A 15,698-nucleotide genomic window follows, 5' to 3' on the forward strand; every position below is an offset into this window, starting at 1 on the left:
ACCCTAAGGAACATGGGAATCTACACCATGAAATTTCTAGTGCTTAAAAATATTTATAAAAAAAAAAAAGCAGTAATAAAATACTGTTTTACTTCACAGCTTTCTCCCAGGACCACGGTAATTTGTTATCTTTGGCTTTGTCTAGACATACTGACACCAAGATACTCATTGGTGTTCCAGAGGCAAAGTCAATCACTTGGGTCTTGGAAAGAATGTAGACAGATTATCAAAACAGAATGCATTCAGCAAACAAGAGGCACACTAAGGGAGAATGAGCCGGAAGGGGTCAGCTGCAGCTAGTCCTGAAACATTTACAGCTAAAAGAGGCAGGATGCATGAGGGCGATTGGCTAGAGGCAGGATGGCATGCAGACTCATAGGTATTCATTCTCTCTCTCTTCCTCCTCCCCCGCCCCCCAACAGTTCATTCATTATCACAATGAAAAAATAAGAGGTACTGGTATCTTAGCTAGAACAGAGATGAAAAAACTGAGACTTAAGAAGACAAACAGACTAACCACTAATAAATGGGTCAGGTGGAACTGAGACTCAAATTTTCTAACAGCAAATGTTGACATTATACCCAGTCTCACACACTGCCTCACTGATCATTACAGGCAAAGACAGCGTCTGGCGTGGAAGAATGTGTTCTGTGTATTACCATGTTTAGTAATACCCCTGACATTACAACTAGATGGCTATAACATCCTCTTTCAATAGCTCTAACAATCAAAACTGCCTCCATATAATGCCAAAGAACCTCTGTAGGGCATTAATCACCAGTTTAAAGAAATATCAAAGTTTTACCAGTTTAAAACCCTACCATGTTTCACCAATGATATTTCTATGTGTGTTCCACCTTACCAAGAAGAACGAGGGCCACTTGGGCCGCTGCATCTAGTGCCTGGAGCGTAGCCCTGGAGCCAAAAGAAGCTTCCGAAGGGCAGAGGTGAGACAACTGAGGGCTAGGATGGCCAAGGACTGCTGAAGGGGTGAGGATGCTGGGTCCTGAAAGGACATGCTCACATACTGCAATGCAGGAGGGCAAATGAGAACAGGAAACCCCACACACTACAGCACTGTAGCTTTGAGAGAGAAGACAGGCTGCAAAGGAAACCAAGTCAGGACAAAGGGCACACAACCACTTTTTTTGTCTGGAAAACACTGATGGTTTCTAGGAAGAATGACACAGAAGCTTTGCTTTATCAACTGAAACTTGGGTCACCTTTGCCAGGTGTGGATAATCCTTCAATCTCACCACAGAAAGGCAGAGGTAGATGGATGGCTGTCAGTTTGATACCAGCTTTGTCTTAAGCTAGCCACAACTACATAGCGAATCTTTGTTCAAACAAACAAACAAAAACAACAAGAGAACAAAACCCAATGACTAAACAACAACTTCACCCCTCAACGCCTTCCCCCACAGCTCCAGGCGGGTCCTGCACCAGTCAGCCCAAGGCAGGCTAGAATCTCACATCAAACACACAACCAGTGAAAGAGGTCCACATGCCCAGATCACATGGCAAACATGCAAACAATATGAAAAGAAAGATAGTGTTCCCCCCAAACCCGACACTCCTATAGAAATGTTCTCCAATAGGAATTACCTAGACAAACCCTAGAACACAAAATTTAAAACAACAATCATAAACATAATTAAAAACATTCAAGGGGTTTAAAAAGGACATGAGCGGGGTTGGGGATTTAGCTCAGTGGTAGAGCGCTTGCCTAGCAAGCGCAAGGCCCTGGGTTCTGTCCCCAGCTCCGATAAAAAGAAAAAGAAAAAGAAAAAGAAAAACAAAAACAAAAAAAAGAACATGAGCGGCCCATGCATATACAGCCATCCAATTAGACAAGATGGATGAAGCAAAGAAGTGCAGGCCGACAGAAGCCGGATGTAGATCTCTCCCGAGAGACACAGCCAGAATACAGCAAACACAGAGGCATATGCCAGCAGCAAACCACTGAACTGAGAATAGGACCCCCGTTGAAGGAATCAGAGAAAGAACTGGAAGAGCTTGAAGGGGCTCGAGACCCCATATGTACAACAATGCCAAGCAACCAGAGCTTCCAGGGACTAAGCCACTACCTAAAGACTATACATGGACTGACCCTGGACTCTGACCCCATAGGTAGCAATGAATATCCTAGTAAGAGCACCAGTGGAAGGGGAAGCCCTGGGTCCTGCTAAGACTGAACCCCCAGTGAACTAGATTGTTGGGGGGAGGGCGGCAATGGGGGGGAGGGTGGGGAGGGGAACACCCATAAGGAAGGGGAGGGAGGAGGGGAATGTTTGCCCGGAAACCGGGAAAGGGAATAACACTCGAAATGTATATAAGAAATACTCAAGTTAATAAAAAAAAAAAAAGAAAAAAAAGAAAAAAAAAAAAGAACATGAGCAAACGCTACAGTGAACTTAAAGAGGTGAGAGAAATTCTTAGTGAAGTCCGAGAGAACATAAGTGTAAGACTGAACAAAAGGAGGAAGACAATTGAGGTCAGATGGCTGAATTCAGTACAGAGACAGAAATACTAAGGCCAACACAAGATGGAACTGAAAAACTCAATGGTCCAGTTAGAAAACTTAAGGGAGGGGCTGGAGAGATGGCTCAGCGGTTAAGAGCACTGACTGCTCTTCCAGAGGTCCTGAGTTCAATTCCCAGCAACCACATGGTGGCTCACAACCATCTGTAATGGGATCCGATGCCCTCTTCTGGTGTGTCTGAAGTCAGAGATGGTGTGTGTACTCATGTAAATAAAAAAATAAATCTTTTAAAAAAAAAAGAAAACTCAAGGGAAAGCCTTATCAGTGGGATGAATGAAGCAGAAGGCAGAGTATCAGGGCTTGAGAATAAAGCAGAGGAATTGGACCTTTCAAGAAGAAACATGCAGGAAATTTGAGACACAATGAAAAGACCAAATCTTTGAATTGTAAGCAGAGGAAGAGGAGGAATCATCATCATCATCATCATCATCATCATCATCATCATCATCTGAAGTCAATGGCATAGACCAGATCTTCAATAGGATCAGAGAAGACAACTTCCCCTAATTAAGGAAAGACATACAAGAACCCAACAATACCATAGACAGGAGTAGAAAAGCAACTCCCCACAACATATCATAGGCAAAACTCTACATATGCAGAACAAGGAAAGAGTATTGAAAACTGCAAGAGAAAAACCACAGGTACACATGAAAGAACATGCACTAGGCGAACAGCTGATGTCTCAATAGAAACCTGAGAAGCTACAAGAGCCTGGAGCAATGCGCTCGAAATTCTAAAAAAGCACAAACACCAACACAGACTACTGTGCCCAGAGAAACTGTCTGCCATCGTTGAAGGAAGAAGAAAACCTTCCCATGACACAAGAATTCATGTTCACTACATCAGCTCCACAGAGGGCACTGGAAACAATGCTCTCAGGTGAAGAGGGGAGCAAGCATACCCCTGAGACCACAGAGAGAAAACAAATAAAGCATGCTCACCGAACAGAAACACAACAACAACAACAATGGCAGCCGACACACACCTGCCAATAATAACTTTATATATCAATGGACCCCAACAAAAAACCCTAGATAAATACAGCTCTCTTCCTTACCAACAAAGTTTCTTTCTACAACATATGGGAAAGAGTGACACTATTGCAGAAATCTACAACTGGAGAGATGGCTTAATGGTTAAGAGCACTGGCTGTTCTTCCTTTGGACCCCAGTTCAATTCCCAGTACCTGCACAGCAGCTTACAGTGGTCCTTAACTCCAGTTCCAGTAAACCCAGCAGCACTCTCTTCCAGCACATACATAAATGCAAACAAAACACTCAAACACAAAAGAAAAACAAAACTTCTTTTTATTTTTAAATATTTATTTTCTTAACCTTTTACTTTCATTTACACATGTGCTTGCAGGGGCCCGTGGGTGCCGGAAGAGAGCACTGAATCTCCAGGAACTGAGTTCCAGGCAGTTGTGAGCTGCCTGATGTGGGTTCCAGAACAGAACTCAGATCTCTGCAAGAGCAGTAGGTGCTGTGAACTACTGAGCCGTTTCTTCAGCTCCTTAAATAAGTCTTTTTAAAAAAGAATTTAAAAATTAAAAAAAAAAAAAAAGGAAAGGGAATCTGGAGGGTGTAGTGGCACATGCCTTAATCTCTACAGAGGCAGGTAAATCTATGAGTTCAAAGTCAGCATGGTTTATTCAGTGAGATTCAGACTCAGAAAAGGAACAAAACAAACCAATCAACCAACCAGACAGATAAATAAATCCACAACTGGTCAGAATGCAGAGAACAACCGGCTGTGTGATGCTCAACCCCTATTAATACATCTACAATTCAACTCCTATACCCAAGACTCAAGGAACATCACAAGAGAAGGGCAGGGAAGGTGTGGCCATGAAATCTCAATAATGTGGTTGCCTAAACAAGACACATGTGAGTATGCTTGGCCCAAGGAGTGGCACTATTTGGAGGTGTGGCCTTGATGGAGGAAGTGTGTCACTGTGGGGATGGGCTTTGAGACCCTCCTCCTAGCTGCCTGGCCACAGCCGCTCCTGGCTTCCTTTGGATGAAGATGTTGAGCTCTTAGCGCCTGTAAGTACCATGACTACCTGGATTCTGTCATGCTTCCTGCCATAATGATAATGGACTGAACCTTAGAACCTGCAAGCCAGCCCTAATCAAATGTTGTTCTTTATAAGGGTTGCCTTGGTCATGGTGTCTGCTCACAGCAATGGAAACCCTCACTAAGACAGCACATAATGACAACAGCGGCTGACATGTCGGTGTAGACAGGGGAAATCTCACAAGGCCCACACTAGATGAAGAGCTACAGGAAATCAATGGCTGGTGAGGGAGGAACACTCAGTTTTCTCTGGGGACAAACTCTCTGATAAGTTAGCCAATCCAAGAAAATCAGCCCTAAACACATATACATATGGGCAACACCAAATGGACTAACCAGGTTATGTCTGTGTATTTATAGATATAATAGATGATGATTATAGAAAACACCATAAATTTGAGGAGTTGTAGGAAGACACATGAACTGGAGGGAAGGGAAACAAGTAAATATTATGTAAATATAATACTAGTGTATGAAATTCTCATAAATTTAAGTATTTAAGTTAAAAGCACACAAAATCCTTGTTCATATTGTCTAGTTTTCTTAGGTATAGTTGGACCGGGGAGCTTTAAAGAATATCAACACACGGCCTCAATCCGAAAGATCATTTTAATTGGTTGGGACAGGGCTTAGGTACTGTTTTTAAAGATCCTTGGGTAATTCTTAAGTGCAACTAGGGCTAAGAAACACTGGTCTTCAGCAGCGTCCCATTCCTCCCATAAGGGAAGAGACAGAAAATTTAAGTGATTTGACTAAGTGCATGCACCTGAATGTGTGTGGGGCTAAGACCACTGTTTAGACACCAAGCCTAGATTCTGGAAGATACTCCAGGACACTGGGCTACATTCCATACTTTCATCTATAAGAAACACAATTATGTGATGACTTGGCTCTTAAGTTCTGTCAGGCTTAAAGCCTGAATTAATCTAATCATGAAACCATTGACTTAAGCATCCTCCCAAGTATCTAGGATAATGGATGTTGGTTTCCCTGCTGTCTCCTGGGGGCCCTTAAGAAAGCAAAAGATCTCCAGAGACAGTCTGAGAAGCCAAGTAAACAAACCATGGAACAAGCAGGCCTTTTAAAACCTAGCTCACAGATTATTCCTACACAGATGAAAACCTGGGCATCTCTCTACAAGGAGAAATGGTTTCAGAAGCTGCCTTCCCTTCCTACAGAAGTGAAAGAGGGGAGCGAGGGTCAAAGGCAGCAGTCAAGGTAAACCCACAGATCTTCATTCTACCAGGAAACACCCTTGCTTCCCCTTGGCCCTGGATAAGGTCAACCACACCCCTTACGACAGACCCACCCCTTTGCTGTGTCGTTCTTGGGCTCTGGCAGCAGGTGGGGAGCAGACTTGCAGAGACTGCCAAGTTGGAAATCTGAGTCTGCTCTACGAGCTCACTGTATTCATTCCAGGGTCTTGATACAGATAACTGCTGGGACAGAGCAATCCCCATGGACAGATCTTGTTAATTACAGACTCCCAACCAACAGGGAGGTTTCTACCATAGGATTTATCTGAAGCAACTCCAGAGCCAGATGCACACCCTTCTGCCTTCCACTCTTGAAGGACGCAGCTCAAGACATCAGGGAAGCTACTGTTGGCAAGGCCTGGTACGGAGCTTGGAAGAGCTCCGGGTTCCTACCAGCTAAAGGCAGAATCCCTGAAAACAATCCGTTCCTTTCTACAGTCTGAACGGACAAACAAGGACAGACAAAAACCCTGAAGGCAGTACTTCATGTTCATACCTGCCAGTTACTGAGTGCTTTCCCTACGTCAGGTGCCAGAATAAACCTTTTGTCCATTCACTATTTTATGTTCTATTCCAACACGTATAAGCTAGGCAGCATAGCCCCACCCCTTTGACAGATGAAGGAACTGAGGCACAGCTTGGCCACACAGTTAGCAAGCAGCAGAGCAAGGATTTGAATGTTAGCATTCTGCAACTAGATCTCAACAATTTTTCCTGTTTGATGCCAACTGATCATTAATTCTTTTTGATTTCTTCAGGTTTGGTTTCTGTGCTGGTTTGGATGAAAATGGCCTCCACTGAATACTTGGTCTCCATTGATGGAACCGTGTGGGAAAGAAAGATCACGGGGTATGTATGGCCTTGTTGAAGGAGGCATGCCATTGGGGTCTGGAGGTTACAAAAGCCCACATCATTCCCAGTAAGTTCTCTCTGCCTCTTGGTTCTGACTCAAAATGTGAGCTCTCAGCTGCTGGTCTAGTACCATGCCTACCTGCCTGCTGCCATGTTCCCTGCCATGATGGTCACAGACTCTAACCCTCTGAAACCATAAGACCCAAATAAGCTCTTTCTTTCATTAGTTGCCTTGCTCACGCTGTCTTATCACAGAAACAGAAAAGTAACAAAGACATTTCTAAAGTGTATTACAAATTTCATTATCGGCAAATTTTGAAAACAGAAAAGCAATATATAAAACGTTGACTTCTATTACAAAGAACATACCAACACCTTCCTGGGTTGCTGAAAAAGCAATCTACCAGTGGGATGTCTAAGGTATCAAGTCACGGTCCGGTCTACACAGGTTCACACAATATCAGCACAGTGACTTTAAAGCAGCAGCACCTTCTAAGGCGAAAGACTGTCAAGAGGGGCTCTGCCCCACCCCCTCCCCAGCTTCTTGACTGAAACAAAACAAAACAAAACAAAAACCTGATCAGTTTATAATCTGCCAAGTTTTAGAGATGAGTGTACAATGTTCCTACCACTATGATCTTACAATTTTTTTTAAATAGCACTCAATTTTCTTTTTTGATACTGGATATCAAAATTAGGTCCTCATGAATGCTAGACAAGGACTCTACCAGGCTCACGAACATTTTTGTTGTTGTTTTCAAGCTTTTTTTTTTTTTTTTCAGAACCGGGGACCGAACCCAGGGCCTTGCGCTTGCTAGGCAAGCACTCACTCTACCACTGAGCTAAATCCCCAACCCCTGTTGTTTTCAATACAGGGTTTCTCTGTATAGCTCCGGCTATCCTAGGAATCACTCTGCAGACTCTGGCCTTGAACTCACAGAGATTTGCCTGCCTCTGCCTCCTGAATGTAGACTAAAAGCACGCCCACCACCATGGCCCGCAGGCTCATTCACTTTTTTTTTTTTTTTTTTTGGTTCTTTTTTTTTCGGAGCTGGGGACCAAACCCAGGGCCTTGCGCTTCCTAGGCAAGCGCTCTACCACTGAGCTAAATCCCCAACCCCAGGCTCATTCACTTTTAACCGTAAACTGAAACCCAAGGTATAAAAACGTAGCAGCACCGAGGGGATAAAACTGCCAATTCAAACAAACTGTTTTTTAAACACATGCTACTTCGTGAAAACTTATCACAATTATGATTTAATAAGAAGGTGATGTTACTTCAAATCTTAAATTAGAATTAGGAAGCAATTTCATAATATGTTTCTGATCTACTTATAATTTTCCTTATTCTAATTCATTAGATTTATAAGGTTGTCAGCCACCATACTAACAGCTATTTCCCTAAGAGTTGAAACATCTTCCCTAAGATACTACAAAATATAACCCAAAAGGTCTTAATGAATCCCAAGATGAAGTATAAAGAATGGCTGTATTAGAACTGAATCCTTACAACTGAAAAATTCAGACTACGGACTATGGGCATTAGGCGGTAAAATGACAGTCACAGCTTGGGGGAAGCCACCCTACACTTAGGAAGCTAATGTATTTAAAAATTTATGTGTGTTTGTATGTCTGTGTCTGTGTGTGTGTCTGTGTCTGTGTATATGTGTCTATGTGTGTGAGTGTGTTTGTGTGTGACTGTGTATGCGTGTGAGTGTGTGTGTGTCTGTCTGTGTGTATATATGTATATGGAGAGTAGCAAGCATATGGAGGTCAGAAGATAACTCTGTGGAAACAGTCTCTCCTTTCACCATTATATGTATCCAGGGATCAAACTCAGATCATTATCTTTGCAGCAAGAGCTTTTACCCACTAAGCCATCTTGTCCGCCCTAGAACTAATCTTAAGTTACTATATTAAGTCTATTGGAAAGACAAAAGGTAAACAGTTACACATAAATAGTTAGGGAGGCTAACACCTCTATACTACACAGCCCCAGCTTAGGTTTAATAGCATAGTGTGCTCAGCACTGTAATTAACGTTGACATGGGATGCAACTCAGCCTGCAAAGAAGGCGCGATTCCCCCAGTGCACTCCTACAGCGAGCAACAATAAATATTTACTTAGGACTAATAGCATGTCCTCTCTCCAGTACTTTAAGAAACAGAACTTTTTCAAAAGAGAATGACATTCTACGGTGAGAGGCAGGGGATTGAACCCAGAGCATGGGCTCTACTACTGAGTTATATACCCAGTTCAAAGTAATTCACTTTCCTATTTGAGATCCTCCATATACCAATTAATTTTATGTGAATAAATATGAAAGGAAAGTAATGACAAAATTAGAGGTTACTCTTATAAATACAATGGAATTAAGCACTATATTTAAAGTTTGTTTTTTTTATTTAAGAAAATAAACCCTGGGGTTGGGGATTTAGCTCAGTGGTAGAGCGCTTGCCTAGCAAGTGCAAGGCCCTGGGTTCGGTCCCCAGCTCCGAAAAAAAAAAAAAGAAAAAAAAGAAAGAAAGAAAGAAAGAAAATAAACCCTGGTGGGGACAGCAATAACACATAACTTTAATCCCAGCAGATCTCTGAGTTTCAGGCCAGCCTGGTCTACAAAAACAAGTTCCAGTACAGCCAGGGCTACACAGAAAAACTCTGTCTTAGAAAATGAAACAAACCACACGAAATAAAGGCCCTGAAAACCTATAAATAAGTGTTCTCAATCTGGGAAAGCTTTTGTGTGCTGTTCTCAAGTAGCCTGCCTCTTAAAAGGGAAAAGGGAATTTCTCAGAATAGATAAAGCCATTTCTGTATTAAAGCTACAGTACTATTTATTAATTTGTGGACTTAAGAGGGCCCCACCCCTCCCTAGCGCATCCTTCTGAGATGGTCTCATGGAATGCAGGTTGGCCTCAAACTTGCTCTACAGGCAGGAACACCATAAACTCTTGACCCTCCCAAGTCCTTCCTGGAGAACTGCTACCTTTCTTTTGCTTATCCAGGCTTATTTGTTGCCCTCCCCCCAAAATCCAGCCAACAAAAATACCACACAAAACCAAAACCTTCTCTTTCCTATTGTCCTCACGTCTTACCTGGGTTCGACCATCCATCATTAAGTCAAGCAGAGAGACAGGCCCTGCTCCCCGCTCCTGGGAAGCTCACATGTGATACTACCTAGAGTTATTATTTGCAGAGCCATATCACTACACTCCAAGTTTTAGCAAAGTCTTTGTACTTCTAGAAGCTACCAGCATCTGTCCTACAGCATGCACCAAAAATTTTGTTGTATGACTAGATCATTTTAGCAAGCTCTTTTTAAAATCCATAAATAATTTTAGTATGAACCTTCAAGATGGACTCATCTTCTTTGCTTCTTAAAATACAAAGGTAAGACCCATACAATGGTATAAACGTACAAAGGTGTAAATTTTAAAGCTCAATTCTGCAGGCTCCTATATCACATATTTTGAAATGACTAATATGATGTTATATGTATTTTTCCAGGACTGACCCATGCCAGTAATGCATATTATGTCTGTCTGTCTGTCCGTCCATCTCCCTCTATCCTTCCCTCCCTCCATCCCTTCCTATCTGGAACAAGTTCTTGACATTACCTGACTAGCTTTTCAACATTCTTGTCTAGTAGCAGCTCTCAAAGTGTGGCCCTCAGACTAGGAGAACCAACATGATCTGGTAATGGATTAGAACTGCCAGTTCTCAGGCCCCTCTTAAGACCTCTACTGAATCAGAAACTCTGGCGGCGAGCCCAGCAACATGCTAATAAGAAGCTGTCTAGTTGACTGATGGTGACTGATGTACAGTAAAGGGTAAGAGCTATTGTTCTGATAGAATTAAGCCAGGTCTTTTGCTTCTGTTCTTTTCCCCTTTAGCCATGGCAGACACTGTTACCTTGTCTGTTTTATCACCCAAACTTCAAAATGGTTCTTCCCTTGCCCTTTCAATTCTGACACTAACAATCTGTCAAGCTCTGGAAACCCTAGTTCTCCCCGAAAGAGGCCTTACTACTATTGTGCATACCCCTCCTCCTGACCTCTTCCCCAACTCCCATGCCACACACAATCCCTCTACCATCTACCCTGACATTATCTACACACCGTCTTTAGTGGTCAAGAGAAGTTATCCTCTCCCTAATAGACCAGATGCCTCTTAGTGTCTCCTCTACTCCTTGATCTAAACACATGCCTGGAATTTTAAAAGTTGCTGGTTAATACCTTCATGCAGAAAAGAAACACTGGTTACTTAACAAAGAAAGAAAGGAAGGGAGAAAAAGAAGGAAAAGAAGTTAGTTTGTTTGTTTGTTTCTGGGAATAATCTTCAAGGCCTCCCACACACTAATCAATTTCTCTACCATTGAGCTACCCACTTAGCCCAGACAAATTCTTAATGAACAAAGTCTGGACTATGAAGCTGTAGCCCCAGTCCTATGACCTTGGACAGATTCAGTTCTCAGGAAGCTCTCTACCAGAGTGAGGAGGCCAGATCACTGCTTGCTTTCAGATTGAATACAATTTTATGGTGTTTTCCAAACTGGGTGTGGAGGCAATGCCCGTAAGCCCAACACTTAGATAAAGGCAGCAGGCTCAGGAGTTGCAGGCCAGCCCAGGACACAAGAGATTCTGCCCATAAAAAGGAAAAAAAAAAAAAAAATCACAGTGGAGTGTCATTTCCTTATCTTATCATTTTGCTTTGCTTATAATCTAATGTGGCAGTTTTTAGATATGTTAGTGTTCCCTAGTTAGCTACAAAACTTCTTGAAAAGGAACCATGTTTTATTCGATTCCGAAGTTTCCACAATACCCACTGCCTTACACATGATAATAGTTCACTGTAATATCAGGAAATAATTTCCAAAAAACTCTTTAAGAAGCTGTATTAGGGGGGCTGGGGATTTAGCTCAGTGGTAGAGCGCTTACCTAGGAAGCGCAAGGCCCTGGGTTCGGTCCCCAGCTCCGAAAAAAAGAACCAAAAAAAAAAAAAAAAAAAAAAAGAAGCTGTATTAGGGCCTTAAGTGGGGAAAGATGCTTGCCTGGAACCCTGAATTTAATCCCTGAAATCCATATAAAGGTGAATAGTTAGATTCCACAAAGCTGTACTCTGAGTTCTCCACCATGTGTGCCCCCACCAATAATTAAATTAAAAAACAATTTTAAGGAACTTTATTTAGTTAGGTGTGGTGGCATGTGCCTGAAATCCTAGTGTTCTAGAGGTTGAGGTCAAAAGATCATGAGTTTGAGATAGACTGGTCTACAAAGTGAGGCTCTGATTAATAATAATAATAATAACAACAACAAAAATAAAATAACTGAGCTAGCAAAATGGCTTAGCTGGTAAAGGCACTTTTCTGCCAATCCTGATGACCTCAATTTAACCTCCAGGCCCCTCACAGTAGAACTGACTGTTCCAAAATTGTTCTCTGGCCTCTAAAAGAGCCCTAATTCATGCCCAGGCATAGCCAGCCACACCCTCATATAGATAAATAAATCTAAACACAAACCAAACAAAAGCAGTAACAGTTTTATTTATGAGGAAAAGCTATGTTCATAGCTGATGTACCAAAAGGCCCTTCTGAATATTACTAATCTTATTTCAAATATCACGGGTTGATAGACAATAAAAACTATGATCACTGTGATGTCACTTGGAGTAATAAGCCAAAGTGTAAGAACGAGAAACTGCATCTCCCATGAATTGCAGTGCAGACTAAAGTGTCATAAGCCTCAGGCACTCAGACTGCCACATAAAAATAAAAGCTCCCCGGTAGACTAAAGAAGCTTGGACCAGCAGCTCCGCTGTTAGGGAGACTGAGGTGCAAGACCATTATCTGCAAACTTTCAAAAACAAAAGGGTAGACTGAAGCTGAGGGGATAATCAGAAGAGAAACTGAAGGGCAAGAGAAGCAACAGAAGAGCAATAGGACATCACCCTTTGAGTAGTAGCAAGGAATGGAGGGAATTCAGTATTTACCAAGGGTCTACCAGGACCCCGGCATTTGAAGGTGCAAAGCTGGTGCCTGACCTGGGCGGGAGAAGGGGGGGATATTACTGAGGATAAGACCCAGGCTTGCAGCCTGTGGTATATTATTTAATTCTAGTTAGGAAAATTAATCAGGGAAGGTAAAATTGTGTCGAGCCTTTGAAGTGTGGAGGAGGATTTGCTAAGGGAGGAAAAGGCAGTTGGAGCTAGTTATTTTGGGGGGCAAAAATCAACACATTTTTATAGCTGTTCATTTGGAACTCAAACCAAAGGAGGTGTCTTGGATTCTGCACCACCGTGTCAATGCTTTCTCTTTTTATCTTAAAGCCTGAAAATGCTCAAGACCGGCTTTGGAGCAGAGCCAGAAAGTCCCAAAAGGAGGTGAGTACTGGCTAAATCTGCTCTGTCACCTCCACAAGTCCAGCCAGCCCAGCTAGCCTAGTCCTGGCAGCTAGAAAAGAAATGCTAATTATACCTTGGGGGCTGGGGATAGGTGGGACTGGGGGAGGGGGAGTGGGGTGGACGAAGGCGAAGCTTACTGTGTTCCCTAAGGGAGCCACCAGGGGAGAGCCTCTCTGCTTAAGCCATAAGGCTCCAAGTCTACCTGTGACAGGCAGGAGAGCTCTGCAGAGGAAAAAACGGCTTCAAGAAAAAGAAGGGGGAAAGCACTGGATGGGGAAGCAGTGAGGTACAAAGGTGAACTGATCTTAATAAAACGTTTAGCAAGATCCCCGGCACAAAGCGAGTATTTGGGAAGGAGCCAGCTCACATTAACATCGCGATTACTGACCAGAAGATAATTCTATCCGTAGCCCACTTTTACGACGTCTAAAACCAACTCTAGATAAATGACCAGTGTTTTTCCAAAAAAATGTAAAGATACAAGATCAAATCCCACCAGCTCCGGCGGTGAAAGCCCCAACGCCTCTGAGTTAGAGAGCTGGCCGTGTCACTTGTCAGTGGCATGACCTTGGACGCGCATTTCACCTCTCCGTGCCTCAGTTTCCTCGGCTACAAAGTGGGTTCTACACAAACCCGGGTTCTGGGGTCCCAGGAGAGAGGGATACCTTTGTGGCTTTGGGAAGAAACCCACAGAAGGCGAGTCCAGGCCCCTGTCAAAACTCTGGGACGTGAGGGGCAGCGGGGTAGGTGGATGCTCAGCTCTAGGAGCTCCGAGCTCCGCCGCGAGAGGTGGAAAGAGGGTGACAACCTCAGGAGGTCCCAGAGACGGAGGGTGCAGGCCTCTGGAGCGAGGCTCGACCCCAAAAGGGCACACGCTGCCCCCTGCTAGATAGGTACCCGCAGGGGCGCGGGAGGCCGGGCTGAACGCGCAAGGCGCGGGGGGCTCGGAGAAGGCCGACCGCGAGGAGCCGGGGCTTGCCGTGTGGCCATCGGTCCGCAGATCACAGAGGAGCGACACCCCGGTGTACCGCGCCGCGCGCCCTCCGCCCGCTGTGGTAGAGGCGCTCACTCACCTGAAGCTCTAGCGCGGGCCGTCAATCTACAGCAGCAGCAGCGGCAGCTCCAGCAGCACCAGCAAGGAGGGGCGGGGGAAAGGCGCTGCGCTGCGCAGGCGCGCTGAGGATGTCGGGGAGTTACGCATGCGCAAAGTACCTGCTTACGCTAAGAACTACAGAAAAGATGGTGGCCGGGCCTGCAGAGCCTAGCAGCGCCATCTTGACAGTAGTTTTTCTTCTTGCGGTGTCCCGGGGGCTGTTGCTCAGAACTGCCTGGAAGGGATGTCAAATGCACACTCTGCACACCCATTACCCCTCCTTCATGATTAAATTATTAGTAAGCCCTTCTGGGCCGTGGCATACATGTTTTAACAATGTTTAAAGCTACACTCAAGATCATCTGGCCTCAGGGATTCGATTCTCAGGTATCAAATTCCTAGTCCTCTTCATCTCTTACAAATGGCAGCCATTATCATTTGCTTTCTTGAGTATAACATGAGAATTGGTTACTCCACAAAAAACGACTGAACATGTTAATGACTCAACAGTGAAAGATTTTCGTTGTTAATTGTGCAAGTGCACGTGTGTGTGGGGGGGGCAGTGATGTTCATATAAATGTAACAAATCCCACTAAAGCTGGAGCTACAGAATGTTAAGATAGGGCAGATAGGACACGAAATCCCAGTCCTCTGTAAGAACGGTGCATACTCTAAAACACCAACTCACCTCTCCAGACTAGAATCAAAATGTGGCCTGGATGTGCCGGCAACTTTTATGTCAATTTGAAATAACGTAGTCACTTGGGAAGAGAATCTCAGTTTTCTCGAAAATGCCACCAGCAAATTGGCCTATGTGGTGTATTTTCTTAGTGACTGATATGGGAGAACTCAGCTTACTATGGGTAGGTGGCCCTGGATGCTATAACAAAGCAGGCTGAACAAACCATGGGAGAACAAGCTGGAAAACAGCACTCTACTATGACATGTGGAGTTGAAAGACCCTTTCACTGGGGTTACTTATCAGATATTGACATTTGATTCATAACAGTAGTAAATTATAGTTATGAAGAGCAAAGTAATTTTGTGGCTGGGGTTCACCACAACATGAGGAACTTATGTTATTAAAGGGGTGCAGCATTAGGTAGGTTGAGAACCTATGGCCTGTTATCAGTTCCTGCCATCTTTCCTCAGTGAATTGTTTACCCAGAATTGTAGGATGAAACAAACCCAGGCCAGGCCCAAGCCAATCTGAATGAAGGCACAACTAGTATTGGTGGCCTTTTATTACATGATTTATATTTAATTGTTAACATTTACAAAGTACTGAACTGGCGCCAGTTTATCCTCAGTACATATTATTGGCTAAATTAGGAAAACTTTTCCAGTGTCCTATAAATGACACAAAAAACAAGGCCTCTCTTATAACGCTGTGATAAGCAGAAACAATGCTTGGAGCTCAATACCATTGAGACAGGCTAACGCAGTCTACTGGCCTCGAGGCTGCTGGGTAACCAA

At 43.7% G+C, this 15,698-nt stretch overlaps 1 protein-coding gene across 8 annotated transcripts in view; it reads right to left on the reverse strand.

Annotated features, from left to right (window-relative positions):
* The window catches only part of Ndrg3 (NDRG family member 3), a 63,426-nt gene extending 49,070 nt beyond the window's left edge, over positions 1-14,356 (reverse strand). For 6 of the 8 annotated variants that reach the window (XR_010064592.1, XM_063283384.1, XM_039104620.2 and 3 more), the window contains exon 1: positions 14,203-14,356. The gene's annotated coding sequence lies outside the window, so the exon portion shown is untranslated. The remainder of the gene's footprint in view (positions 1-14,202) is intronic. The other 2 variants (XM_039104617.2, NM_001013923.2) reach the window with 2 other exon arrangements.
* Between the last annotated feature and the right edge of the window lie 1,342 nt (positions 14,357-15,698).

This window comes from Rattus norvegicus, chromosome 3 (assembly GCF_036323735.1).
Source record: "Rattus norvegicus strain BN/NHsdMcwi chromosome 3, GRCr8, whole genome shotgun sequence".
Taxonomy (NCBI): Eukaryota; Metazoa; Chordata; class Mammalia; order Rodentia; family Muridae; genus Rattus; species Rattus norvegicus.